The sequence below is a fragment of the Kryptolebias marmoratus genome, linkage group LG6 (genome assembly GCF_001649575.2).
Source record: "Kryptolebias marmoratus isolate JLee-2015 linkage group LG6, ASM164957v2, whole genome shotgun sequence".
In the NCBI taxonomy this organism is placed as follows: Eukaryota; Metazoa; Chordata; class Actinopteri; order Cyprinodontiformes; family Rivulidae; genus Kryptolebias; species Kryptolebias marmoratus.
In genome coordinates, this window is record NC_051435.1 from 32,214,578 (window position 1) to 32,225,773 (window position 11,196).

An 11,196-nucleotide genomic window follows, 5' to 3' on the forward strand; every position below is an offset into this window, starting at 1 on the left:
GCATTTCAAATGGCAACTTTCTGGCTTTAAGAAACACTAAAAGAAATCAAGAAAAATAATTGTGGTAGCTAGTAACAGCTAGATTTTTAAAACAAGCCCAGGGAATAAATTATGGAATCACTCAATTTTGAGGAAAAAATTATGGAATCACCCTGCAAATTTTCATTATAAACACTGACACGTGCATCAGATTAAATCTGTTCGTTAGTATGCAGGTAAAAAGGACTGATCACACCTTGGAGAGCTGTTGCAACAAGTGGACTGACATGAATCATGGCTCCAATACCAGAGATGTCAACTGAAAAAAAGGCTAGGATTATCAAACTCCTTAAAGAAGGTAAATCATCATGCAGTGTTGCACAAGATGTTGGTTGTTCACAGTCAGCTGTGTCTAAAACCTGGACCAAGTACAAACAACATGGGAAGGTGGTTAAAGACAAGCATACTGGTAGACCAAGGAAGACATCAAAGCGTCAAGACAAAACTTAAAGCAATATGCCTTGAAGACAGAAAATGTACAACAAAACAAATGAGGAACAAATGGGAGGAAACTGGAGTCAACGTCTGTGACCGAACTGTAAAAAAACGCCTAAAGAAAATGGGATTTATATACAGAAAAGCTAAAAGAAAGCCATCACTAACACTTAAACAGAAAAAACACGTTTACAATGGAGTAAGGAAAGGCTATCGTGGATGACTGGATGAAAGTCATATTCAGTGATGAATCTCAAATCTGCATTGGGCAAGGTGATGGTGCTGGAACTTTTGTTTGGTGCCGTTCCAATGAGATTTATGCAGACGACTGTCTGAAAAAAACATGCAAATTTCCACAGTCATTGATGATATGGGGCTGCACATCAGGTAAAGGCACTGGGGAGATGGCTGTCATTACATCTTCAATAAATGCACAGGTTTACATTGACATTTTGGACACTTTTCTTATCCCTTGTGTTTCTTATCCTTATATTTGGGGATGATGAAATCATTTTTCAAGATGATAATGCATCTTGCCATAGATCAAAATCTGAAAACGTTCCTTGAAGAAAGACACATAAGGTCAATGTCATGGCCTGCAAACAGTCCAGATCTCAATCCAATTAAAAATCTGTGGTGAAGGTTAAAGAAAATGGTCCTATGACAAGGCTCCCACCTGCAAAGCTGATCTGGCAACAGCAATCAGAGAAAGCTGGAGCCAGATTGCTGAAGAGTACTGTTTGTCACTCATTAAATCAATGCCTCAGAGACTGGAAGCAGTTATAAAAGCCAGAGGTGGTGCAACAAAGTACTAGTGATGTGTTGCAGTGTTATTTTATGTATTTGTTTTTCATGATTCCATAATTTTCCATAATAAGAAGACAAGTTAGGAAATTCTGTCCATGCTCAACTAAAATCTGGTTATTCTTTCAGGAAGCAGGGTTTTGTACAAAAGACACCAAAGGCCTTTTTACAGCTCATAGTCTAATCTCTTCGTTAGTTTATTTGTCTTTGGATGGCACTCAGAAAAGAGGTTGAATATGACAACATTAAAAGAGCAAAATGCCTTCTAACTTTATGAACAAAACCTTCTGACTTCAAACTGAAACATTATCTTTGAGAAAAGTATACAAACAAAAATTATAAATGAAAACTACATTAGCTGTCCCCCTAACAGAGGGCAGTTTGTCAGGGTTTGAGGTTTCTTTTTTGTATTTTGGGTTATTGTTGTTTTTCGTGTTTCTGAAATATGTTTCAGTTTGGGTTTATGGTTTCTTTTATTTTGTAATTCGGTTATCTTCTTGTTTAGTCTTGTCTTAAGTTCAGTTTTTGCTACTTGTGTTTTTGTATTCCTGTCATCATTCACTTGTCCTCAGTTATCACTTGTCTGCCTGCCACGCCCATCTTCACCTGCCCCAAGTTTGTAATCACTCACCTGTGCCCACTTCTCTTAATTATATCCTGTTTTTTTTTAAACCTGGTCAACTTCTCCACTTACTCACTGGTCCATTGTCACTCCCATGTGCTGTCTGGATCCCCTTGTGTCACGCCTCCTTGTGTTCCTGCAATCCTGGTTTTGTAAGTTTTTGTCATTTAGTTTTAGTTGCTGCCTTGTCAGCTTTTGTTTTTGGCTTTTTATTCAGAATAAATTAGTTGTTTTTTTTAAGCTCACATCATGAGTCTGCACATTGGGTCTGCTTCACTCTCCAACACACCTGACACAGTTTGGACAATGACTCAAAATGCACCATCTTGTGTGATTAATTCAAGGATAACAAGTAACCAGAGATGTGTTGGCTTAAACATTACCCTGCATTCTAATGCAGGCCCAAAGAGATGATTTCAAGGGCTGTCTCATCTATCTTCAGTCCCCTCAAAAAATACACTAACCTTGGTGGGGGTGAAAGAGCCTTGGGTGTTTCATCAGGATTAAACAAATGAGATGAAACATCAGAATAGGTTTCCCTTCCACAGACCAAACTCATGCAGGTTGGGTTATATGGCTACTCTAAACTATTTCTAGGAGTGAGTGTATACATGAATGGTTGTCTGTTTCAGTCATTGCTATGTGGTCCAGTGATGGGCTGGCAAACCTGTTGGTAATGTACACTGCCACTCTCCCAGTAACAGCTGGAGATAAGCACCAGCTCCCCACAACCCTCAACAGGAAGAAGCAGGTTTAAAAAAATCCATAAATGGTTTACTTGGACTATAATAGATTCAGTATCTTAGCCTTTCCCATGTAATTGAGGTTCTTATAATCTGTCCAGACCAGAAATGGAGGCTTAGCCTCGGCTAAAGAAATATTTCCACTACTCGAACCACTTTCATTTCTTGCCCCCCACTTCATGATTCTTTTCTGTGAACAATAACTTTCAAGGTAAGAAGACACAGGGGTGACGCTTGTTGTACTTTTTAACACCTCGTTAAGCCTGAAATTGGCAAATCTCAGAAGTCTTTATAGATCTTCAGGAAGTTGACAAATTATTTGTGGCAGTAACTTATAGAGAACTGGTGTCTATCATGCTTTCAAAACTGATGAATTCCTAAAGTAAAAATTAAAATATTGCATGTCCCTACGTCAGACTAATACTAGCAGTCATTAACCTTATATAATGTTCACTGAGTGCTGATTAGCTGTTTTGCTAATCAGGCAAAATAAAGCAAAAAACAAACACATACTTCCTCTGTCCCAAACACATGTAAAACAGATGCTGAAAAACTGAGGATCAAGGTAACAACAGCCCTTTCTAATGCAGAGACTACTCCATCCAAACTTTGCCTGCTGGAAAAAAGGCAGTCCCTCAATAGAGAATATCAACATTTTGGTGGCAGATAAAAGACAATTATTCTCAACATAATGGATCACCGTGACAAAATAACCTGATCACAAAAAAAAACAAAAAAAAATGCCTGACACAGCCACAAGAAGAATATAACACATTATCTACAGACATTAAAAAGAGAAAACGTAAATGACTGTCCTTTGCACAACAGACTTTAAAAAAGGGACACACTACACATACTATATATGGACTTCCAAAGAAGAACAAAACAGGATCACCAAACAGAATAATCAATAGCACCAGGTGTCAAAAAACAGAAGACAAAGGAAGAGGACACATCAAAATAGCAACACTGCACTCCACATGTCAAAAATTGCTCATGCATGAGACAGGTGCCAGTATAACCATGGTTCAAGTTTGGATCTGAACCACTTTGCATAGTCTGCATAATTGAAAAAAGTACCATGTAACAGGTGTCTATTGACTAGTTTTTTTTCACCAATAATGTACCCTGTTAGCACACATTTATACACTTTTTGGTTCATGAAAGCTTAATCTTCTCAGTCCTTTATTTTCTTATGATAGTTAGACACCTAAATACTTGAGTACATCAGGGCCAAGTTCAGTATCGTCAATAGGCACTTTCACAATCCGGGACTTCCAGCCAGGACTTTGACGCCTTCTACCTGTCTCAGTATGCTTTCTGAATGGAGTTAGGCAGCAAGGGGGGTTGAAACCAACACACCCCAATGCACCTTTCTCCTATGAAGTGTTCCTGCCACGCCTCTTGCCTCTAGTCATGCCACAGCCACATAACTTCCCACTCCCACTCTCAAGCCACGCCTCTGTTTCCATGCCTACGCCATTAGTATCATCTGCTTCACCTGTTTAAGCCTGCATAAATACTCACAGTTCCCAGACACTCACCGCCAGATTATTGAAAGCCTCACAGCCTGTAGATGTCCAGCATTCTTCTCTCGTTCTTGCCTGATCTCAACCCTTGCCTGTCCCACGACCCACGTCTCTCGCCTGCCCCTTTTTTGATACTGCTTCGGACTCTGATCTCTGGTTGCCGACCTCGCTTCGCTTATCTGGACCTCGCCTTTTGGATTCTCACCGTTTGGATTTGGCTTCTGATCTCTGACCCACCGGTAACGACCTTCTGCTTGGACCTGGACTATCCCTCTCACCTTAGCCCCTTTCAGACAAGCCTGTCTGCACCTAGCCACCAAGCTAAGGAGGACTTACCAGTTCTGGTCCCGATCCAAAACGGTCACGTGAGTGCACTGTTCAAAGCCTCTGGTCCTGCTCCTAGTCTGTCCATAATAAAATCCTTAAAACTTTGTTTTTGTGTTGCGAGTCTGAATCCTGTCAAGTCCTGCCTTGTCAATGAAGCAGGGTATTATCAGAGCCAAAAGGGTCAACATGTGAAAAGGTAAGCCAAGTTTATGGCTCAATAATGTGATAAAGTGATGATATACAGTCTGTGCCATCATCCGATTGCAGGATTAAACAACATCAAACAAATGTATAACTGAAGGAAGATTGGTGATGATGAACAGCAACTTTGCATTTAAATGAAAAGATTGGTTAACCACAAAGAAAATTGCTAAACTGAATTAATTCATAGTTTTGAAAACAATACAAGGGAGACATCAATCACACATTTAATGTGTACTGTTGCATGTTTAAAAAAAATAGGGCGCAACTGCTAGGCTCTGCTACACACACACAAGGAAATTGAGAACCCCTGCAAACATTTCAAGACAATTTAGAGATTCCCACAAGAATGCTGTTCACCAGCTAGTCTTCCACAGTTACAGCCCAGTGAGATACTGGCTTATCTTGTTCAAGGACACCTTGGTACAAAGATGGAGAAAGCTAGAATAAAAGCTTATTTTATCTTTTTTATGCTGTCAGTTTAATCAGAGTCAGTTATGTCTTATTGCTTCCTGATACCTGCACCATAGCTTTAACATGCTATAAAACTCAAACCTTACTTTGAAACAAAGCTGTTAGAGGTACAACTATAAGGTTAGCACATAAAGACACGATATGTGTGCCTGAAATAATTACTGACCTCTATCATACAGAGTAAACCCTCAAATGTCTGAATTCCTCTTTGAAAGCAGCTTTTTGATGTTAAAGCAACCAGTAAAACTGCTTTCGTCTCTACAAATTATTTGTCTAACCTCATAAGGGTGTAATGAATCAGCATCTAAATCTGTATTTGAGTTGTCAGACTGCCTTATGACCAGGACTTCCTGCTACTAAACCTACAACCAAACTCCCTATCTGTCTTTATGCATGCAAACCTCTCCCCCAGCACACACACAGACCCCTCCACACACACAAACACATCAACCCATAAAGAAACATACATTTAGATGAAAGCAGTGTAAAGTAGTGACTTTAACTTCATGTCTTGGTGAGAGGGAGGGAACAAGCAGCAACTCTCACACACACAATCACAGTGAAGTTGACAAGTTGTGTGGCAGATATATGGGTTGGAATGTGACCATAAAAAATAGTCCAGAATCACTGTGAGCTTTTCCGCACACAGAAAAGAGCTTTGTGGTGGGGGAAGGAAAGGTAAGCTTAATGTGGTTAACTAAAATACCTGAAGAAGTGGTTAGGGTGGTCTGTGTAGATTTGTTTGAACCAAACAAATTGATGCAAGTAAAACTCTAAAGAGAAGATAGAGAATTAATTGTTTGGTCATGAATACTTGTCTTGTGGAAATATTGATATTATAATGTATGTTTTGTGTGTTCTGGGAAACATGTCAAATTTACAATTTTTACAATTGCTTACACACTAAAATTAAAAATTAAATCCACAATTAGCAAATTTTACATTCAAGAAGCAAAACACCATCCCAGATTTGCACAACTACTGTATACCACAATGTCAGCCTCACACCTTTTGCAAAACACCAAACACAAAGGGGGGTAAGGGGACACATGTCATGAGATGGAATGAGACGAGATCCTGGTTCTACAAGAATGAGACAAACAATACTTTACCCGTTGGAGTACATGCAAAAGCTGAGTCTCTCTGTAAGGGTAATACTTTGAATGTTTAACATCAGCAGTCAAAAATATTGTAACTATAATTAGTATGTAGTTATTGAAGTTGGAACAAGGAAAAATCAGCTGTTTTTTCTACCCTGAATTTTAAAAATTATTTTTGATGTTGCTGCATACAGCCATTTTAAACTTGGTATTTAAACTTGAACCCCTTAGCTGTGTCTACAAGGCTCTGTATTCAAATTCAGTAGGCCGCTAGTTGAGGGGGGTCAGCTATACTTTTTCTTAAAAGTTCTTACCTCCTGTTTCTTTAGACCTTAGAACGGTGCTTCAACTTATACATAACCTTTTAACTTCTCTTTAAAGCTGTGAGACCTTTAGAACAAAGTTTACAAATTTTTTATTAAAAAACTTCAATTTATTTGTTACACCATCCATTTCTCGTGCTGAAAGTGCACTGCGTAGAGGCGTGTTCCCCCGGGTGGTAGATGGGGGATCCCTGTTATTGATGTACAACACTATGCCTGAATAAGCCAAAATGCAAATAGGGTGCCCTGAACCAAAAGCAGCTGTGCAAGTGGGGCTTGATAGCCTTGGCAGGCAACCAGCCTAGGAGAAGGAAAACTGACATAAAACCCAGTGTAAGGATCTGGTGTTTTTCACCGCCCTGCTGGTGGTGCCTGGGACTCTCCCTCCACAGCTGTGGCGGATTTCCTCTGATGAGCACCCCCTGTATTTAAGCCTCAGTTTGGGTTCAGACCTTCGCTGGAGCGTCACGCTTTACGTTTCGGATCCACAGCCACTAAGTTTTGATCTAGCTTGTTCCCTAGCTAACCTGCCTTGTTTGTGTTTTTTCCCTCCTCGCCTCAGGTTGTGTTTTTCCCTGACCACTGGTTCCTGTCTCCCACCCTGGGCAGCTGTGCAGCACTTACCTGGAAATCCTACCTTCCCTCCTAGACGACTGCTGTCTCCTCCCGCCTCGCCTCCGTACCCCTCAGCTCCTGGAGATTTGTAAGATAGACACAATTAACTCCTCGAACAATTCTCTGGATCATTCTGTGACCCTGAAACTCACCTTGTCCCTCCTTGCCATTTCAGACCTCCCGGGTTGTTTCCCCCTCATGGACCTACACCTGTAAATAGAGTCACTTCCCCCCACGGACTAGCACTTGTAAATAAAATCCCTTATCTTTATGTTGTGTCCGTGTCTGGTTTTGGGTCCACTCTTCTGACACTTCCTGGTTCATGTCACCCGGTAACTGTCAACACTTGTTGGCCATCCACCTCTGGTGGATAGTAAGTTGACAGACATTTTAAAATGAGTGGACATGGGACTTGTCCCGAGTACCTGGCAAAAGGAGGCTCTAAAATCTCCAGGGACCCAGCCTGCGGTGTCTTGGGTGCGGGTGTCGTAGGTGGTCGTATGACCATACCTCTGGCCTGTCTGGTAGGGGACCAGATTGGACATACCAGCAGCACAGTGGCTGGAACAACCTTTACTCTGGCCTCAGAGCCTGATGCCTATGTGTCGGACCTTCAAATACATTGGCTGCTGGTGGGGACTTGCAGGTCATCTTCCCAGATGATGTTCCAGGAATGAAAGATGCAGTTGAAATTTTTGGAAATTAATCAAATTCTACTTTAATAAAAGTATGTTATTTTTGACTTTTCCAGAACTGATTTCATGTGTAAGGCACGGTGGAGTAGTTGTTAGCGCTGTCGCCTTACAACAAAAAGGTTACAAGTTCACCTCCCACCTGGGGCCTTTCTGTGTGGAGCTCGCATGTTCTCCCCACGCAGTCATGGGTTTTCTCTAGGAACTCTTAAAACTGGTTTTCTCCCACAGTTTAAAAACATGCATGTTGGGTTCACTGGTTACTCTAAATTGTCTTAGGTGTGAATGGTTGTTCCCCAGTTTACTGACTAATTTCTCTGTGGATGGAATAAAGCTCCAAATCTTTCCTGTTATTGCAGTATCTGGATGTGTTGTGAGTCTTGTGTTATGCAAAGAAAAATGCAAACTGGTATTTTTTTCAAAATGCATGTTATGTTGTTTTTAAACCAGGGATCAATTATATCCCAGTTTTCACCAGATTAGTACAAGTCATGTGGCATTTGTTGGTTAGAGTCAGTGGCGCAAAAAGTGGGTATGGACTGTATGCAATGCATAGGGGCGCTGCACTACAGGAGGCACCAAAACGATATGGGAAAATTTTTTTCTAGTCTGCATTTTCTATATTTAACAGCTGTTTGTGCATGTATTGTCATGTATTTCCGTCTTTTGGGTTTTTGTTTCTTTGTTTGGGGTTTCTTTCGGTTCTTGTTATCTTGTTTTAGTTGTCTATTGGCTTTATGTGTTCCTTGTCACTATTCACCTCCCCAGTAATTTTCCGGTCACGCCTGCCACGCCCACCTCACCTGCCTCTCATCATGTCCCTAGCTGCAACCCATTATCATCTCTTCCTCTGTCTTTAAAAGCTGGTCTCTGTTCTCCAATCTTGACTGGGTCATTCCTCTCGTTTTGTTCAGTTTATCGTCTCCACATGCCTTGTCTTGCCATTTTGGATTTTGTTATTGTTTGTTTTTGCTGCCACGCCAGCCTTTTGTTTTGTTTATATTTATTTTTAATAAATTAGTTTCATTTTTAAAGATGAGTCTGCGTTCTGGGTTTGCCTCCATCTCCCCTCCTTCTGACATGTATGAAATGATCAATAACAGAGGAACGGCACTGATTAGGCGCCCCTCCGGTCCTTCACCTCCTCTCCTGTCGCTCCTCCCTCCCACACAGGTCGCTTGGTCACGTGCCCCTTCGAGAACGCGCTCTGGCACGGTTTTTTTTTTTCCTTTTAAATTTGTCGTAGACTGGTCGTGCACTTCACAACAGAGAGCTAAAGATGGAGCAGCAGAAAAAAAAACTGTCCGGGGCAAAAAACAGAAAACGAAAGAGGGAGAGGGATAAAGTAGTTGGAGGGATGAACAAAAAGTTTTCAAAGTGGCTGAAAGAGGTAAGTAATGTCAGTGTGTCAACAGGAGGGTTGTAAATATTCAGGTTAGCTTAAGCCTTAAGCTAGCCTAAAGGTGGCTAGGGTTGCCACCTGTCCCGTATTTGGCTGTTAAATGTTGTGCCCCATACTGAACCGATACGGGATGCGATTTGTTCCATATTTCTATAATTGTCCGATCGACACGCCTGTCACACACATATCCACACTAAGTGTAACAATAATGACCAAAATAAAACACAGGAAATATGAAGGCCAGGCTAGCTAAGTTGTTGTGGAGGGAGCGCCCGACTACGGTCCAATGCTGTCATCACGGTTGCCTAGAGACGGACACAACTGAGGTGAGCTGCTACCAACCCGCGTCTTTTTAAAATGTCCATCTGATACCTCACTATGTCATTAGAAGCAAAAACTCTTGCAAAAGTACAGACATGAGTGAGAAGACGCACATCCCAGGGTGAACAGCGTCAGTGACGATGAATACAGGTAACAAAAACAAAGTGTCACACGGTGTGCTGTATGATATCAGACAGAATGGATCAGTAAAGAAACATTGCAGACCCGACAGAACCCAGAAGAACCAGACATCAGTGTCTCTTAATCCCTCAATCAGCTGCTGAGACTCATGTAGTACTGAACATTTTGCTGTGACCAGTTAAGTTTCTTTTTGTACTTTTAGTAGACTATTATGATTTGATTAGGATTAAAATAGCTTGTTAGGGATTTCTGTGTAGGAAAAATGATTAAATTTTTACTAAAGTAAAGATATACTTTATGTTAAAGTTTTTACAGTGTTCTGTGATCAATATTATTTCACTATTATTTTATTAATGTGGTTTACCAGTTTGGATAACCTGACTTCCTATCAAGCTACAGGAATGAAAGAAAACATGCTAACCAATGCCTCAGACACAGACCTGCAGCCCATGGGTGGTTCTGGACAGGGGCTGACGCAAGTGGCTCTTTGGCTCACTTATATATTAAATGATGAAATATTGCCCTGTTTTTTTGTTTCATTCTTCTTTTTTTTTGCCCCCCATGAAAAAACTCTGGCCCCCGTGGTAAATCTGAACCTAACTCCTTATAAATATTTTTGTTTTAGTCTTTAAAGTACCAAAATTTGCACAGAACTTACTTTTGGCTGTCTGACATGAATTTAAAATATTAAATCTGGTGCTATGATTAGTTACTCAGTACTACTTGAGTAGACTTTTTACCAAATACCTTTTACACTTGCTTATTTAAAGATTAATCTACTTCTGCTCAACATGTTGAAGTTATACTACTCTGATTGGTGTACAATTTGTGGGTACTCTAAGCCACCTCTGTAATAACTGCACTATTGATTTTTTTTGTTTTTACAAAAAACAGTCATAAAATTAAGTATACCACTTCTGTGGGCACCTCACCGTGGTGAGTGTCCCTTATTTTAATTTCTGAAAGGTGGCAACCCTACAGGTGGCTGTTGTTGTCTTGCAGCTGTTTGCTGTAGTCGTAGGCCTATTTACAACAGATAATAAAAAGCAAAAGCTGAGCTGGAGGAATCAGTGACTTCACATGCCCTGACTACCTGTGATGTTTCAAGAGATATCATTCAGGAAATATACCCAGCAAGCCATCTACTGAAGGGTTACAAGGCTCTAGAAAAGTTAAATTTCCTCATACAGGAGAATATTGATTTGGTGTTTCCAAATTTGACAGTAGCCTTTACAGTATTGTTAACCATGCCTCTGACAGTTGCATCTGCTGAGAGATCCTTTAGTAAGCTGAAGCTTATCAAAACCTTTGTTCGAGTATGAGCAATGATCACTTGTCCCAGTTAGCAGTGATCTCTATTGAAATAGACCGTGTGGCATGGTCTATTTCATTTGATGCTATTCTTGACAAATGGGCAAGTGCAAAGGC

General features: G+C 40.6%; 1 long non-coding RNA gene across 1 annotated transcript; it reads left to right on the forward strand.

Moving 5' to 3' along the window:
- Positions 1-3,995: 3,995 nt before the first annotated feature.
- LOC119617089 lies at positions 3,996-8,930 on the forward strand. Its single transcript, XR_005233270.1, has 3 exons — positions 3,996-4,695; positions 7,160-7,300; positions 7,388-8,930. It is a non-coding gene; the product is annotated as an uncharacterized LOC119617089 (long non-coding RNA).
- The last annotated feature ends 2,266 nt before the right edge of the window (positions 8,931-11,196 follow it).